Source organism: Gymnogyps californianus, chromosome 4 (assembly GCF_018139145.2).
Source record: "Gymnogyps californianus isolate 813 chromosome 4, ASM1813914v2, whole genome shotgun sequence".
Taxonomy (NCBI): domain Eukaryota; kingdom Metazoa; phylum Chordata; class Aves; order Accipitriformes; family Cathartidae; genus Gymnogyps; species Gymnogyps californianus.
Genome location: NC_059474.1, coordinates 68714116 through 68730299, shown reverse-complemented (window position 1 = coordinate 68730299; position 16184 = coordinate 68714116). Strand labels below are relative to the sequence as shown.

General features: G+C 42.4%; 1 long non-coding RNA gene across 1 annotated transcript; it reads right to left on the bottom strand.

Moving 5' to 3' along the window:
• Positions 1-813: 813 nt before the first annotated feature.
• LOC127016023 (uncharacterized) lies at positions 814-15120 on the bottom strand. Its single transcript, XR_007766421.1, has 4 exons — positions 14999-15120; positions 13869-14006; positions 2632-2743; positions 814-2468 (listed from the first exon to the last, which is right to left on the bottom strand). It is a non-coding gene; the product is annotated as an uncharacterized LOC127016023 (long non-coding RNA).
• Positions 15121-16184: the final 1064 nt, after the last annotated feature.

Sequence of the window (16184 nt, the reverse complement as noted above, 5' to 3'; positions counted from 1 at the left end):
GGAAGGTTTTGCCTGCCCTTCTCTTAGTAAACCAGACCTTTCCGAAAATGCAAGGAAATATGGGAGCTTACAGTCGTATAACTTGACAGTGCTGTCATTTACCTGCATTGAAGTAAATTCCACAGTATTTGCAAATCAAGTTATTTGATCCCAGCCTATCTGGCCTTTTGATTTAAAATGGACTAGGAAGTGCCCCCGCAGGAACATAAGTGCTTCCATGTGCTGCATATGTCAGTCCTGAGAGGAAGGTACATGTTCCCTCCCATCCGTGTGGCACTAGGCCCCTTTGCAGTGCTGGAATCGGGATGATATTCTTTCATTTCTTTTTTCTTAAATTGTTTATACCAGGGCAGAATTCAGAGATCTTGATCAGACTGCAAGGCTTCTTCGCACCAGGTACTGTGCAAGCATAAACCCAGGCACATTTACACTGCAATCAAGTAACTGTAGTGCACATACACATAACGGACCTCACTTTAATGTAGCCCTCATTAGTACCAGTGGCAGTGATTAACACCATTGGTGATTCAGTATGAATGGCCAAAGCTGTCAGGAGATCCCCACTGGCGGTACTCTGAACTGAGTCAAAATTCAATCCCCTCCTCCACCTCCTGCACACAACCTCACAAGCCCTCTCCTAGAGAGGCATGAGGGCACATTAATAGATGGGGTCTGATATGTCTGATGTCGATCAGGTTCACTTCTGCCTCGCCCCTCAAAGTTTCAGAGTTAAGTGGAAAACTTATCTCAAATGTGAAAGCAGACCCCCGAAAAAAAAAGTGGAGTCAGGAAGGGAGATAAGCTATTGGGAAATACACTAAATAATTAGGAAAAGAAATATAACCAGAGAGGAAGAGATCCTTTAAAAGCTATTTAATAACAAATCAGCCATTATATCTGTCAATACAGAAAAAATGAGGATGCTGACAACCCTTCATCCCGTGATCTGCGGCATTAATAAGTGATGAAGTATTAAAAAAACTGGGACGCTTTGTGCCTAAAACAATATCACATGAGAACAAGGGAATAAAGCTGAACTAAAACAAAGGACATGATTGTGTATTGCTGGCAAATAATGAAATAAATGAAAAACAAAAACACAGAAACAAATACAGCCCCTCCAACCATCACATATAAGGAAAACATGACTGTCTCATTTTTTTGGCAGTAATCAGATACAAATCATGAAGTCAGCACTTTCTGATGAAAGTTTTGGATGCAGTCATTTTTCCAGAAGCGTCCAGCCCAAACTGCTTATTTAAACAAAGAGAGCGAGATGGCATAGGAACCGAGGATTAAAGTGACGCTGAGGTAAGAGTATTGGGGTACATACCGTTCCAAGGTAAAACAGCACCCTGAAGGACACAGCCTGAAGGGAAAGCCTCTTCTATCCAAGCCTACTGTCACGCTGCTCTCCTTCCACTGTGAATTCATTTCCCTTACTACTGCCTCACTAACCAGGAGACAAGACTTTTGCACCTCTGGCACATCCAGTGCTTGAACACCCACCACTTGTTTCTTTGGCACAGCCAACATAGTTGCTAAACCCTCTCACTCCTCCCTTCTCTCATGCTCAGCATCTGCCCCACGCCTTTAGCGGGACATTGCTGAAGAGCTCTACCCCTGGGACACTCTGCCCTCTCCTTCCTATTCCCAAGGAAAGGAAGAGTTAGTCTTTTGTGAACTTGAAATACTCCTACAACATAATCAGGTTTCACAAAGATTTCCGAGCAGCACCGTCTGCTGCCTGCCACCTATCCAGCTTATACCACACAAGTCATCTTAGGTCGATTTTGTATTGTTCATTTCACAGGTCTCATCCAATCTCCCCCATTTCGTTCCATGTAAGTGGCTTTAATGCCAGAGCCTTGTGCTGTAGTAAACAAGGGAGGGAACTGATTTTTTTGTAGGTGCAAGTCAGTCAGAAAGCGCAGTAGGGAAGCTAGAAACAACAAGAGCAGAGATGGGGAGGGATCATCTGGTTATTTTTTTGCAGCAGAACTTAAGGAGGCTGTATTAGGTAGGGCCTTGTATTTCCTTTAGAGGATGTGCATTAAGTAGAGTTCTACTCTGATCCCTTTAGGAAGTGGGAGAGTTACGATGGTGCCTTTTCCCTGAGAGCATTTCTAAGCTTTCCTCATAGGAAGCTTTCCTTGTGGTGCATTCTTAAGTAGATCAAATGTAAAGGAAAATCCCAATTCAGAATTAATTGGCATACATTTTTTCAGGAGCTGGAGGGATTTTGAATTTCTTCCTTCTAGATGAACTTACAACACTCCTGCAATCCCACATTTGAAGTTGTACCTGTCTGTGGAAGCATGCAAGCACAAGGCCTGCAGCAAAATACATCTTTCCAATTTTACCTCTTCACCCTGTTACTCAGACAGATGCTTTCCAGTGTGGTGTCCATGGCCCACGTTTACTCCAGCTTGTTCTTGCAATCTTTGCTTCCTTCAGTGATGTTCTCGCTGTGGACACGGTAGCACAGAAAGCAAGACGTGTTTGGAATTAACCATTTCCAACATCCCTGCACACTCGGATTCAGCAACCAAAGCAGATGCTTTGGTGGTGTAAAAAGACTCTTTGTATAAGGGGGTCCAGAACAATACTTCACTTGAAAATGCTTAGTACCTTTAGCTCCAGGATCATCCATACCATGTGCTTGCCTTCCATTACTTTATGAAGGAAAGCAAAGATGTTTCTGCCATGACAGACCACTGTCCCCTTGAGTCATGCTTCTGCTCTGAAAAAAAAAAGCTTACTTGTAAACACAGCTGACAAAATGGCACATCCACTGCCCAAGTACCACCACTCTTTATCCAGACAGGTATTCACTTTTCATGTCCTGTCTGTGTATATAGCAAGCTTAATCTCCTGTCTGTGTATATCTCTGTATATAGCAAGCTTCATCTGAGTCACGCAGTAATAATCATTGCTTATATACAAGATCCCTTGTGTACTGTATATTAATGTCTGGCTGGTAATTTAATGGCACCTCTAGGCATAAACAAAAGTTTATTAAAACAGTAAGTAAAATGTTCCCAAAGACTGGCCTGCATTTTTAATTTTCTATTCAGCATTCCAAAATACAGAGCCAGCCTTCTTATGCAAAAAGAAAGCTACGGAGTTAACACCAAATAACATCATTTTGCACAAGTCAGACACAGCACAGCCTAGAGCATTAGGATGCTTCATTTATATTCACAAACCCCTTCTTTTCTGATCATCTTTAACAATGACAGCCAAACAAAAATTTGGATTGATTATTAGGAAATGTGTACAACTCCAGGAAGCAGCAGCATATTGATTGCTACTCAAATTACTTGTCAGTTCTTAGATAGGAAGCCATATGGCAGCTAAAACCTTAAATTCCAGTCAGTAGTTGGCAGTGCCCTCTGTAGTTAAGACTGAGTCGTGCTCTGAACATTGGGCATGTAAAAGCAACACCATTCCTTCCCTGTGCTTATCTCTTCATTTGCATGAGATGCTTATTTTACAAATGATTTAGTGCTTTAAAGACCAGCAGGTTTCTTTTTCTTTTATCATAAAACAATTCCTTGAGCTCAGTAAAATGCATGTAATACATGTGTCGGCTAGTACATATATTATTACACATTTACAGCAGGCAAGTAGGTGGACACATTTTTTGACACTATTTAAGCAGAAACTTGGACAGATTTTCACATTTCAGGTTAAGTAATGGAGACATGAAAAATTTCAGTAGAAAATTTGTCCGTGGAGGAAATGCACTGTGGAGATGCTGATGAACAAGCGAGGAGCTCTGCTTTTAGCAAGTCTCATTTCAGATCCCAGCCACATTTCCCGACTGCAATGACTCCGCTTCTCCACTGTAATTTAGCATACGCTAAGGACCCTGAAGCACTTTGCAGCTCCCAGGGCACATCACCACCTATCTCCATATTGAAACACGACCCAGTGGTGCTCGACTGGCCACTGTACCGCTTGGTTTCCACAAAAAGGAAACAGGAGCATTCAGGCTGAAGAGAAGGTAGACAGATGTGCTCCAACAGGTCCCATCGAAGTGATCAGAGCACTAGGACTTCGGGAGCCTAGAGCAAATAAAGATGTTGCCAGCTCAGAGCTGGAGCCTCAATACTTTTGTCATAACCTAGAATATTTGCCTTCTTGCCACCGTCAAGGGACCCAGGCAGCTGAGAAGTCTCTTGCAACCAGCACCAGCAAGATTTAGCAAGGAGGAGAAAGACTACAAGCATCTCGGAAGAAAAGCTCCCGGAATAAATCCTTTAATGCCTGTACAGAATAAAAACTTGGCTTGTAAAAGATAAAAGCATTCATGGCACATCAACTGCTTTTTTTGTGGCATTCTTCAGTGTTATACACTGTTCAGCTTTTTTATTTTTAAAACACTTTTTTCTTATATTTGAGAGTCAGTCTAATATAAACAGATTTGCTACTGCCCTGTTAGCCTTAACCTGCAGAGATTGGTGTCCTTCTTTATAGCAACATGATTTTAGCTTTTAAAAAAAAGCCAGGCTTTTGTAGTTTTTACTGTCTTGTTTAAGATTAGATGTCAAAGCTTTGAGCATTCAGCAGTAAGCACAAGATCCTAAGTCTTGCACAAATATCTCAGGGGTTTTTTTGTCTATCAGAAATCAGCAGCACTGCTCACGTGAGAAAAAGAAAAAGGCAAGGGTCAGGCCGCAATGCCAGTGTAACTGTGGCGCACACTTTGTGGTATTTCACATTTCCAGTTAAAACATCAGGGCTGATACGTTATCTGTCAGAAAATGCCACCACGAAATATTCAGGCATAATGGACTGTATATGCAAACAAGAGCTTGCAGGATCTGGCCCAGAACTTAAAATCAGGCAAATTAACACTGCCTTTGGAGCCTTCAGACCCGACGTGGCAGTAAGTCCCTGAAATCCTCACGGAGGTCAAGGGGTCTTCCATGTGGGAGGAGAGTTCTTATTCAAACCTTTCCCTCACATGGGACATTCATTATAAGGCTCTCTTCTCTATGTTTTTTTTCTTCTAGAGATGAGGGTGACTGTTTAGGACTCCCACCACTAAAGGCAAGAGTTCGTTCCCATTTTAATATTTTAATCTCCATAGTTGTGACTGAATAAATTTTTTAATATTGTGCTGTCTATGCAAGGTCTACTTTTCACCTCCCCTGCATAACAGCTGTGAAGATACAAGGGCTGAAATTTTAGCCCCAGTTCAACAGAGAACTTGCACACATATTTAAGGTGCTGCAGCTGGTGAAGGGGCCGATTTACTTAAATGGTCTGCTGAGTTAGAGACCTATGACTTTATACCATATACAACTTTAAATTGAGTTAATAACAGTTATATGCATGCAATGACATAATCTACTGGCTTTTTCATTCCAGGAACAGAAAAGAATAAGAAAAATGTTGGTCAGAGTCTGGAAGCTTTGCATATTCATACTTCTCACAGTTGTTAAGTGTTTGAAAATTCAGGTAATGAGCATACAATACTCTGGCTGCCTTTGTATTGCTTGGGGGTTTGCTATTCTAGTAATATCTCTACAGAAACCATTCTATCAAGTCAGTTTTTTTCCCTCAAATTGAATTAGCACTTGTACATTGAAGTTTTCAACATCACCCATAAGATTTTTCGACTTGTCAAAAGATTCTGCATGGTCTCTAACCATGAATAAAAATGATTTCAGATATCATCTTTATTTCAAGTTTTATTTCCTGGGATTAATTTAATTGATTGTGCTGGTGGCTTGTTAAACAGCTGCTGAAATAAACAGACCATTTGTCTTTCTATGTAAACATATGGGTACGTGGTTTAATTATAGTTCATACCAGTGTTGAGAAAAAAAAAACAACCAGAAAACAAAAAAATACCCTCTGTTTTCCAAACTGACACCATAGAGCTGAAATTGTAAGAACTCTCTCATAGCAACAAAACTTGACTCATTTTCCTCTTGCTGATTTAAAAAAAAAATCTTTTATCATATAGATGAAAAAGAATAAAGTTCAGTAGATTATATATAACCTCATAACTTTTTTTTTTTGCATATATCCACGTGCTTGCACAAGACATCCATGGTTTTCTCCTTGCCTGATATAACTAGGAGTAGCCCCATAAATCTCTACTTCAATATAATTCTCATTTTATGCTTAGCAGATCTAACCCTGATTTGTGCCTATTATTACAATCGCATTAACCCTGTTTTATGGCTGTGTAACAGATCAGGATCTAAACGAAAAACTGTAGGTAAAATACAGTGGAATACACATCCCTTTGGCTTTAACACACATTTTTACTTCCCCCAGACAGCTCTAGTAAAGAAAATAGCATTGCCAACAGGAAATAAAAGGAATAAATCGTTTCAAATAATTCTTCTTAAACTCATTTGTAAGAATTATTTAGTTCCTTTAAGATCCTTAGAAATCTCGATTTTCGTAGCTGTTCTCATTATATAATCAAAAAATGATGGGCTTACATGGAGATAAAGTCAGCAGAAGCAAGTGGAGCCTCTAGCACTGGAGTGGAAGTGGGCAAAAAGAATCACTTCTGTAATAAGATTCTGGAAACTCATAGGTACATAGAGGATCAGTTATTAATAGCCTTCTTATGCCTAGATAAGCACCATTCTTAGCAGTGTGCATGTGCAATACAAATGAAATATTAATAAGCAGCACACAGTTGTGTCCAAACAGAAGGAAAGCTGCATAGATAAGACTTGTTCCATTACATAGAGCCTTAGCTTCTCCCTCTCTACTATACCTCTCCAACCAGACCACTCACCAGTTTCCTATCCCAAGCTTTCAATGAAAGAAGCACATGTACACACGATGCACTACAGGTCGAGGAAGGGAGCGAAGCTGAGACAGCTGCCATGAAACACCCAACAAGAGTAGGGGACAGCAAGTGACAAAGTGATACTTTATGACTAGCTCCAGTTTTGAGGCTGTCAGAAGACCTTGGAAAGAGAAGAACAATGTCAATGTAACTAGGATATGCGAGGTGGGAAGAGCCTTTGGGAGCCAGACTGGAAGAAAAGCGATCATTGTCGCCACACCACCAAATGGACAGGTATTTCAGAGCCAGGAAACCAGGGTCCAGAGACATCTGTGCGCAGCCACCGCTGCTTGGATGACATTGTTTACTGGTGGGAAAGGAGCAGGTCTCCAGCAATGCAACCTAGCCTTGCAATTGCTCTCAAATGGAGAAGAAAAGCGGGGGGGCGGGAAGAAAGAGTAGGAGCCTTACAATTTCATTACACAGGAAATATCTGGTCACCAACAACCATCCCGAGCCTGAATTCACTAAATATTCACTTTGTCCTACAGTATCCTGGTCCATCATTGTTTTTAAAAACAAAAGCCGTGCCCTAGAGACTGCACATACACGTATCTACCCAGACACATTCATACGGCCCAACTTCAGCCCAGCCTCCTCACTGAGTTCAAGCTCTGCTCCTTGGGAGAGCTGCGGAGGAAATTAGGATAGCCATGTATGTAATCTCTCTGCTGTTCTCAGTCACATACTAGATTTAGAAAGCAAACCAAAGATTTATTTTTAAATGATACCTGGATGAATATCCTACTTCAAGTAAATAGAATCTAGCATTAGTAAACTTATCACTAAACTGCTAAAAAATTCAGAAAGACAACAAAAATTCATAAGAGGCACAACCATGTCATTGGCACTGGTTGCTGAAAGTAGTTATTCATTTAATGACAAAAGTAAGCTATTCCCATTTTCGCAGATGAGTATATAATTTGGGGGGCTGCCTATCTTGGGATAACCTATTTTTACCCTTAACAGAGGAACATAAAAATTCTAATCAGTTTTCAAATCTCAGGAGTCCAAAGAGAATTTGCATTTCTGCATAAAGAAGGACCCGGTACAGAAGAATAAAATGAGAACTATTTGGATTATATGAACTCAGGTAGGATGCTGCTGTGGTCAGTTCCTCAACAGGATTTCGCATGGTTGATAAGACCTACCTTCTTTCAACCCCTCCTCTGGAATGATGCCAGCTGTAATTATACATTATAATGAGCAAGAATCTTGAATTCACAGTAGAGCAGTGAACTTGTTTCTCCTCACCTTCAGTAATGTATTTCTGCCCTCCTTCTTCATCTTTCCTGTGTTGGTTTGTAGTTTATGTCAAACAAGTCTCATTCTTCTCATTACAGACAAAAATCTCTGCTCATTGAAGTGCTGAGAGCTAATTCTTGTTGTTTTCACTTGTTAGAGAAAACCTCCTGCCAAAGGAACTGTTTGGCTTAAAATATTGTAAACAACCTCTCCTCCTTTACCCACCACCACAGCTTGCTTTTAAGAAGTCTGTTTTCATAAACAGTACATCTTGTCTGTTCCAAACAACAGAACTAGGAGTTGCCATATCAAATACATTTATGGAAGATAGCAATAAAGAAATACCTTGACAGACTAATGATGACCTCCCGCAAGCCAGGCACTTAAAAGGCTCACTTTCCTGCCTAGCAGATTAAAAAGTAATAGCTGAGTGACATGGTTTCCACTCACTTGTCAAGTGTAATACCTGCCCTATGGGCTACTGTGAAAATAAAAATCAAACTCACCATAGAGATAGCTACCAAATAAGTCAGTCTGACTCTGTGGGACATGAAATAGCCAAGTTAGCGTCAGCTTCCAGTGGACACCAGAAGAGACTGAAAGTAGACAAGAAAATATGGACCTGCTTTTTCCATTGCTTACCTTGCTGAAGCCTATGGATTTCTACAGCATTTCTTCCAGTTTAAAACCAGGGTGGGAAGAACCAGCTTTGTTGAGGAGGAGGGGCTGGCTTTGTATCCATCTGGGTATTTTGTCCGGTACTTCAGCATTAGTCTGTTGCACACAGCTTCCCATTTGAGTAGCAAAGGCAAGTTTAGAGACAGAAATGTAAAAATGAGAGAGCAGTACACTCTTAGCAAGCGTGGAAATGAAAATTTAAATAGTAAGAAAGGCTAACTTGGACAGTGCTTTGCAGAGGAGTAACGCTTGGACCAGTGCAGAATTGCAGCTAGGACTTTGCCACCAAGTTCACTGGGTTTGTGACAAACTGTCTGTGAGTCATGCAGAGTGGTGGGCAAACACTGGCCTGCTTGCACTGGTGCCTCTGGCAGGAGGCAGCAGCCGTACACTGACTGCACGGCCAGAGTCATGGGCAGTGCCCGCAGGCACCCATTGGGTCCAGTTCTGCCTCGTGGTATTTCTTCAGGAGCTCACGTGCTGCCGAGCTAAGCCCAGGAGGATTAGGGGTGATGCTATCTCCTTCCACACATCAGCTGTAACTTCTCTTTTCACTGTGTATTATATTCTGTAGAGATCCCATTGCATTTCACATCACATAACATGCCAACAGAGAACACTGTTCTTTAATAACGCAGCATATTCCTTTAGAATTATTTGACAAGCACAATGAACAAATACAACTTAAAGCTCGCTAAGTACTAGCCTCTTAAAATACAAATGCACACAAGCGTGAAAGCTATTAAAGAAACCAACTGTAATCATTATTTAAACAGGTCTATGTAATTCCTAATGTAAGTAGAAAGGGCAGAAAATGCCTCATGCCCACGACTTAGAAATTCACTGGCCTGTGGTCTTGCACTAAGATTACCATCACTCAGCCCAAACATTCGAACTGGAGGCAAAATGAAGTTCACTCTTTGAATCTGATTTATTCTTCCAGACTTCAAAGCTGGGCAGAAAGCCTTGGTAGAAAAAGGTGAAGAGTGAAATCTTGATTCTGTTCAGGTTAATAGAGAAAGTGCTTGTGAAGTCCTGACCTCGCTGAAGTCCCATTAGCATTTCTGAAAGTAGCAGAGACCGATGTGTTTCTGCTCAAATAACCTCTGCATTTGAGCGCTTGGGTTTCTCATAGGGGTCCCACACCCACCGGCTGACGCTGGGTTATGTTGAGGCTGAAACGAATTCTTAGTTGGACAAAACTCATGCTGACACCCACTGAGCTCCTCCTCCAGGCTGGAATGAGCAAAGTTATCTACAACAGGTGGAGTTGGGCCTTTTCCCCAGGGATCAGGATGAGTGCTTGAAAATGGTAGAGCAGAAGTCTTGCCGTAAAAAGCAAACAGTTTTACCACATAAACAGGAAAAAGAACCACCCCAAACCAACTGGAACGATGCTAAACCAAGCCATGATTAAAACAGAGTCGTGCTTGGTATCTAGGACACTTGTGATGCCATTAGCTTCCAGATACCTATATTTTGTTAGAAGGATTTGTGTTTGTTTATTAGTAAGAACAAACTTTTTGTGACTTTCTTTTGAGTGAGATACATGGATATGTCCTAGAGGCTTTTTTTTTTCCCCCCACTAGAGTGTTTTGAGAAGTTCCTACCTTTGTTTTCTACTTTCCCTGCTGTATCTCCCTCCACCTTCTGAAGTTGCATGGGCTACTATTTATTCATCACTTTGCTTTATTAAGATGCAGTTCAGGTTTTCACCCGTGTTGTATGTTTTGCAACCATGAAATATGGATCTGAGATTCAAAAGACACAGGAGTGTAAAGAACCTTTCAGGCACTTTCTGCTTTCTGAAGAAATCGCAGCAGATACAAGAGCAGTTCAGCAGTGCAGAGCTGTTACCTGTGACCTAAAATAGCTTTTAATATACTGAATTATTTTATATTTCAACATTGTTATGCTGGAATAAATATAGAGCTCGTTCTACATTTTCATCATGTTCTGATAAAATCCCAGGTCTGACAATGTATCTTGACGAAAAAGTCCACATGAAATATGTTGCTAATTATTTATACACTTCTTCAAAGGCTCAGTGCTTCTACTTGTACTTCTCGCTACTCTTACCTACCCAGGCCCTAAAGCTGTTTTTCAATCGCTGAACTGAAACCCCTTAGAGTAACAAGTTTATAATAGAGGTTCATAAACCTGGCAGTGATTAACAGCACAGGTTAATCAAGTGAGTGTAGAACAGGCTTTTCCCCCCTTTTCTTTAAAGGAAACTGGCCCCAAGTGTTTTTCCCTTATTGCTACGTGGAAATAAATTTGCAATTAACTTTTACTTATTGGTGTCGTAGCAGCCTCTGAAGACCCCAGCCAGAAGCAAGCGCCGTTATGCTTTTCAGCACGTAAATGCATACCAGAAGACAGCAGTCGCTCTGAAGAGCCGACATCCCAGCACCGTCCCACAGCCGAGCCCCAGCGATGTCCAGGGGCCAGGCACGGGCAGAGCCCAGTTCTGCCAGGACCCACCCCTGCCTGAAAAAGAGCAGCAGCCTCATGCTCATGTTTCATCCCCCTTACTAGACAAGCCTCTTGATGATTTAAAATAATTAAGAGGAATTATCCTCCACCAACATCAGCTGGTCAGCTTCTTATGAAAATAAAAAGGATCAAGTCCACCTACTGCCAAACCTGCTATGTTCAGTTTACTCCAAGACCAACAGGACGTAAGTCTCCAGCATACTCTACACAGAGGATTAGTATCTGATTTCAGCTGTTTGCAATCAAACTCTCACAGAACACGAAGCAATGACAGGAAAGGCGGGTCTGTAGTGGTTACCAGGCTGGATGGCAGCTGGGCCTACGCAGTTTGAACTTCCCAAAACCTGGAGCCAGCAAGCAGTTTCAAACAGAAAACAGCTTTCAGTGGCTGCTTTCTAAACCCCGAACACATTGTTTGTCAGTCGCTAGCCACAGCATTTTTGTTTAGAGTTTTCTGGAGCATGATCTTGAAATAAATGGGATTAAAATCTTGATTTAATTCAATTCTGATGGGGAGAAAAAGGAAATTCCTGGACTGAGTTAGCCAAGTGCAGGGATGAAAAATAACTTTTGAATAAGTACTGAAGTGTATGATATTTGCTTCACCTCATTGACTCAGTGTTTTGTTTTCTTGTGTTAATTGCTTCGGGAAATTACAAACCCAAACCACTCACAGTCACTGTGGCTGACAGACTGAGCCTGAACACCTAACACCTTCTCTCGGGACTCTCCCTTGCGGTTATGAAAACCCAAGGACTGTTCCGTTTCATTTCAGCAGTGGGTATGAGATTAGGTGCTTCAGCTAAACACGTACACAGACATCTTTGTATCAGCAAGTCAGATACATGTCTGGGACCTGAGGTAGAAGGTAGTAAGCATCAGTCCCTGTTCCTGGGTGTGTTTGTTCCACACCTTGGACCGGTCCTGAAGGAAGAGTTTCCTTTTGCAGAGCCAAGGATTAATGAAAAACAAGTTTAAAAATCCCAATCCCTTACAGCACTAACTTTCATCATACCAGAGGAGTAAAAGTCTTTATCCTAAAGATGTAGTGATTTACTTTTTCCCCTCTAGCACCAAGTTCTTGCTCATCTCTACTGTTTTTCCTCTGAAACATAGACCTCACTAAGTAACAAAAGTTATCCTCAGAAGGCGTGTGCTTCCTGCTCGCATCCTGCGCTGCCATCACCTGTGATCCCACCATCCTCTACCTGCTTTAAAATGCTGTTCCTGCTCTCCTCTTCATGACAGATTATAGCAATTAGGGGCAGACAAAAAAAAAAAAAAGGTTATTTGCACATAAGCGTAAACTATCAGTAGACTTCAAGCAAGTTCTGAACAGCACAATTTTAGCAATCTGAAGTAGACATAGGCAACTCAGACCAAAGTTGCTTCCCTTTCAGCTAATCACAGAATTCCTACTAGCATGTGTTTTGGAAACATGGAATAAAAAACAGATAAAGACTAAATTTCTCATTTTTGTCCTCTCCAAAACTGTGGGGGTATTTTATCCAAAAGGTGATGTTCCCTCTTCCTTGCTTCTACTTAGGTGACCTGTCAAACAGGGGAAGCAAGTAAACTTGTGGATTTTACACCAGAGGAGTTGGCAAGAACACCACAAAACCTAAAAGAATTTCTTTGTTGACTTATAGTTGGGGGTTTTTTTACTACTGGAAGTGGTTCAAGAATTCATGTTGTAGCCCTGAACTGAACAATTGCTATAACCTGCAATCTTAATATTCTGGTATGTGCCAGTATAGTATTTAAGGTTCAATTCATATGTACATTACCTAACAAACTAGGGAAGTGCTAACATACGTAGGCATTTCTGCTTGCGTAATACAAAGAAGGATGATGATTTCAAAAGTTAGCTGTGTGTATGCACTGAGCAACTAAGTTTTTATAGTCTCTGGTTTGTCAGTTATTTCTTTACCTAAAAAAAAAAAAAAAAACCACCAAAAAAACCCTGAAACACCAAACAAAAAACCCCATCAAAACAAAATTGCAAAATTCACTTGGCAGTTTCTTAATTTTAGTAGTACTAGTACAGCCTAAGTCTCCCATCTAGATTCAGATGAAACTCTCATTTGATGGCTGGTCTTTGACTTGGCAGGAGCTTCGCCATAATGAAGAATGCACCAGCCCAGCTTTCGTTTGTCATTTCCATGGCTTTTGCTTTGCAGATGCCTGTAGCACCTTAAGTGCATGAAGTCCCCGAGTAAGGGGAAAACCAGCCACTGTTCATACAGAGATCTGTTGTTTTCCATGACTTTATGTGTAACAGCTTGATTTGCACAAAAAAGAGTTATCATGATTACAATGAAATAAACAGGTACGGCAATACCACACAGAATCAAATAGCAAATGCAGCCTGTCTTAAAACCAGCTGTAACATTGGACTGCCTCTCTAAAATAGGCAATCTTGCCCAACAGCAGTACAGGAGGTGGTGTATGTCAGCTCTCAGAAGAAAGCTACCCAGCTATTCCCAGGTCTGGTTGAATTTTTTAAGAACATTGAAATGTTTGAAGCATTCACACATGTATTAATTCAGCAAAGATGCTTCCAATTCACTCGGTTATTTCTGACTTGAAGTGGAATAAATAAAAGCAAAATCTAGCCATGTACCTTTGCTGAATGAGTGTTTCTTCCCTCCCTCTTTGTCCAACTTGACTGCTTTGTACACGCATAGCGGTCTTGATAAGGTCAGAGTTGACACAGCAGCTCCTACTGTTGCCTGATGCACTGTCACCACCTCTCACACCACTATAACGCACATGTAAAATCATTATCAAAACGTTACCGAAAAAGAGACTGTGTAGGTACGGGAGTAAGTCTGCTATCCCCTCAAAGATCATCCATTTTTATTATGCCACATTATAAATTACATTTTTCATCATGTATCTTAGGCATAGAAAATAAATGCACTAACCCTCTAAAAATAAGATCCCTCACTAAAACCCTCTATGGAAGATACCAGTCCAGAGCACACATTTACAGTTATATCATAAATCTTTGGTAAAAATGAGATTTATAAAGGCTGTGCTGACACAGCTTATCTACAAGACTGTGAAAACGACAGCTGCGTGTAGAGAGCTCACCCCTGCTAAAACACGACCATGTGAATATTGAACATCAAACTCTACACAAGTCTTCTGGCTTTTGCAGCAGGCCCCCAAAACAGCGGGACTGCAGACCAGCCCTGCCTCCTTCCCTTCCCAAGCCAGGGTTCACCCAGCCCACAGAGCACAGGCTGCCACCCACAGCTGGAGCACAATTTTGAATCAAATAAACCAAAACTTTTCATCACCTTCTTCCCCTCACTTGCCTGCAAGAAGATATTCTTTCTACCTACCTGTTTTGGTTTCCACCCCCCCACACACACCTTTTAGTATCTAAAGCAGCTGGGCCTTGCTAACTGATGAACTTAAGTTGCTTTTGCCTCCAAGCACGTAACCCTTACTTGTCAGGTTCCTGAGCTTTTCTGGTCTTTCAGTTCATTTTTAAGTATTCTGAGCAATTGATGAGTACAGATTGAACCACCTTCTTTCTAGATTGACACATCTCCTGCCTTTGGGGCATTTTATTTTTTTTTTTTTTAATAAAACAACATGCCCACTATTACATACAAATCACAATATAGCATGCTGCAACATACCGCGACATGCCATGAGATGTCAGACTGGGGACATGGAAGGACATCAGGTGTAACAGAGAGACAAAGTAAGAATTAAACTGCGTTTCGTTCCAAGACGTACCTCTCGCACGGTCCTTGCAGCAAGTGGGTCGCAGCGCTCTGCTGGGAATCTCCAGGAGGGTTTGCTTTTGGCTCCGGTTGAGAAGAGAGAGGAATTTTCCCTATTCCCTGGAAACCGGCAGCGGGGGGCCGGTGCCGGCCAGGGGGGAGACGCCTGCCCCGGGGCACCCCCGCTCAGCCCCGGGGCACCCCCGGCCCTGCCCCGGCCGTCGGGAAGCGCCTCCCGGGGTCACCCCTCCGGGAGCAAACTTTCGGCGGCTCCCTGGGGCCTGACCTTGGTTTTACCCACGGAAACAAGGACAAGGACAAGCTCCGGCTGCCGCCAGCCCCCACCACCCTGAAGCATCACCCGGGGCCGCCGCACCCGGGAGCCGGGGAGGAGGGAAGAGGGGGGAGGATCCTGGTCCTGAGCCCATCTCCCCGGCCTCTGGGCTGCCCTGGCCTCCCGGGAAAAAACAGGAGCACAGCCCCTCGCAGCCACAAGCTGCCCTTAATTTCCTCTCATGTCCCCCAAGGGTGCCCCAGCTGTATTCATACAGATGGGGTGGCAGTAATTCAGCCACCTGCACCCTTCCCCACCCTGCGGTGGGGACACTCGCAGGGCCCCCCTGGCTGATACCACCACGTCACCAGCACAGGACAGACCATGGGCAGGGCACTCCCAAGTGCATCCCTCCTCATTAAGAGCCATTCCCCAGCTGTCAGCACTTAAAGCAGACAAGTTTTAACGGTTGTAAAAGCTTTGTCAGATCCAACCCCCTCATTCAAAAATATCCACGAACATTATTAAAAACTATATCAAGCTAAAAAAAAAAACAACACAAAAATCCCCCGAACAAAAAAACCACAAACAACAACAAAAAACCCGCCAACCCCCCCCCCCCCCCCCCCATTTGGCCTACTTTGGACTAGAGTGTCTGGACCCAGCAGGAACATTTTCAGAGGCAGGCAAGCACACTGGGAGCCCAGTCACTGGGAAAGACAGGGATGCTGGGACCTGCTAGAAAGTGTTGCCTCCGTCTCACGGGTGTGCAGCAACAAATTCACTTACTCCAAGGAAACATGCTGGCCTAAACAAGAAAAACAAAATGCGTTTTACTTAAACAAGTTCACTATGTCAGGGCACCTACCAGGCAACATAACTGTTAAGGAGTTAACAAGTAAAAATATGATTTGATGTTATATTT